This window comes from Cyprinodon variegatus, unplaced genomic scaffold (assembly GCF_000732505.1).
Source record: "Cyprinodon variegatus isolate N-32 unplaced genomic scaffold, C_variegatus-1.0 Scaffold274, whole genome shotgun sequence".
Taxonomy (NCBI): domain Eukaryota; kingdom Metazoa; phylum Chordata; class Actinopteri; order Cyprinodontiformes; family Cyprinodontidae; genus Cyprinodon; species Cyprinodon variegatus.
Genome location: NW_015150727.1, coordinates 161,665 through 164,042, shown reverse-complemented (window position 1 = coordinate 164,042; position 2,378 = coordinate 161,665). Strand labels below are relative to the sequence as shown.

At 35.2% G+C, this 2,378-nt stretch overlaps 1 non-coding gene across 1 annotated transcript; it reads right to left on the bottom strand.

Annotated features, from left to right (window-relative positions):
• Positions 1–2,204: 2,204 nt before the first annotated feature.
• Positions 2,205–2,276, bottom strand: trnap-ugg. The gene has a single exon. It is a non-coding gene; the product is annotated as a tRNA-Pro (tRNA).
• Between the last annotated feature and the right edge of the window lie 102 nt (positions 2,277–2,378).

Sequence of the window (2,378 nt, the reverse complement as noted above, 5' to 3'; positions counted from 1 at the left end):
AAAAGATTCAGTGTAAGGAATTCAATGTATATTCTGTAAATGCGGTTTCCAAAAAAAGGCAGATTCCAATTAGACTGTTTTTCTTCCATATTTTTAGTCCAGAATTTGCCATATTATTTTATATTTCTTTCTGTCCAATTGTCTCATTTTCAAACACCAAATCATCAGATGTAACGACCAGTTCCTCAGTACTTCAGCAGCCATCTTGGCAATTACTTTTTTATCTTCTACCTGAATAATGTCTTGATTGCTTTTTACTTTTACTTGAGCAGAGAGTAAAAAAGAGAGATAAATACTTACTGAATGAATCAGATGCCAGATTACCTCCTCATACATGTAACATAATCTTAAAGAGGAAAATAGAAATTTACTCTATCATTACGAGCTTCTTCTCTTTATTTGGAATTTAAAGATTCGACTTAATATTAAGAGATCGAGCAAGATTTTAGGTAAATTAATGGAAAACTAAGCTTTAAGCATCTTTGTAAAACTGAATTTATAATGAACTTTCTTTGGCATATAACCAGGTTGGATAAAGAAAAGATGAATTTAAACGTTGATAGAGACTCACAGGAGTCACGACATGAGGTGACTCTATAACCGCACTGCTAAGAAGCTTATAGATGGATAGAAACAGTCCTGTGAAGATGATGGTATGGAAGAGGATCAGAGCCACTGAAAAAAATAAAAAGTTTAACTCATTGTTAAATATTATTTCAGTTAAATATGGAAAAAAACAGAATTCTGATTTTAATCTCACAAATCTTTTTTTCCCTCAGAATTCAGTCAGAATTCTGAGAGCAAACAAGCATCAAACTTGTCTAGAGACTAAACTAGCTCTCTGTTTTAATCCACCTTCCATTAATCAAACAGCATCAGCAGGGACCCTCAGGGACGGAAAAAGTCGCCTAATTCCATCATTTTCCACCAATGTGTTCCTGTTTCTCCCAAACTACTCACATCTTTATCGGTGAAGCTGAGTGCTCCACATCTCTGCCTTCATGAGGCCCTTTAAGATTAAGATCTGAGAAAAAAAAATGTCAGAAATCTGATCTGAAATAAAATTCGAAAATCAGTTGAATCTTTTTTATCTTTTCAGAGGCCCTAATCTTCTTAACTTTGTGAAGCACTTAAACAGATTTTATTTGTCATTTTGTTTATAAAAGTGTAAAACAAAAAGAAATTTCGTTTGGAAACAGCTCACTGGACAATTTCATCTTTTTTAAAAGTGCAGTCTTGAAAAATAGTAAAAATGACTGTAAATTTACAGTTCTAACATTTTTAAAAATATATATATATATAATGATAAAATATAATAAACATAATGATACAATATAATACAATAAACCAATAAGACAAACCATTCATCAGTCTGATGGCGGTGGGGAAGAAACTGTTGCAGAACCTGCTGCCTGTGCTTAGACTGATGACATCAGAGGTGTGACCTCTATGTCTGTGAAAGGTGATATATAAATAAACAATACTTACTTACTTTTCCGTATGATGGTCTATGGAAGCAGAGGGAGAAAGAATTGTAACCAGGACTGTTCCCAGACTCTTTTTATAGCACAGCAGTGTCTGGATCTGGAGGGGATCAAACGTTAGAGAACGCAGATAAGCTGCAGGAACGGCATCAAGTGAGCATATTTTTTAATCACCTCCTGCTGCTCCTGAACAACTGGATATAGATTTTGTACTAAATATTCCCAACAATCCATTGTAGGCTCATCCCAAAGGGCTTAAAAACTACTTTAGCTAAATACATTAATTTACACCATTCAATTCAATTTAATAATACTGTTGATTATTGAACTTTATTGATCTAACTCAGCCATTGCATTGATATCCTCTCCCTGGAGCTGACACAGTGAATCCAGTTTGCAGGGCTTCTTCAGCTTCCTGAGACCATCTTCTTAAATCTCTGTTTAATCTTATAAACTGGTTTATAATCTGAGAAGAAAAAACAAAACAAAATCTTGATCTGATCTCCCTGGTCTATCCTATGACCAGAAAAAATAAGCAGGAGTGTTGCCAGAGCCCACTAGAGGGCAGCAGAACCAAACTCAGCAGATCATAACCACACCATGTTCCTGCAGGTTTTTTATTTAAAAAGTACATTAAGAATAAAACGCCATCAAGTCTTTCTGTACACTAGAAATGTGTGAGACCAAAGCTAGAACAACGGCAAGGTTAAAAAAAATGTAGGGCTCGTCCGGGATTTGAACCCGGGACCTCTCGCACCCAAAGCGAGAATCATACCCCTAGACCAACGAGCCAGACATGTAAAACTGTAGAAACATTTACATTTATACTTTCCTCCGGTCAAATGGTGCCGTAGGCTAGTTCAATTTTGGTGATAATCATGTTAAAAATCAGTT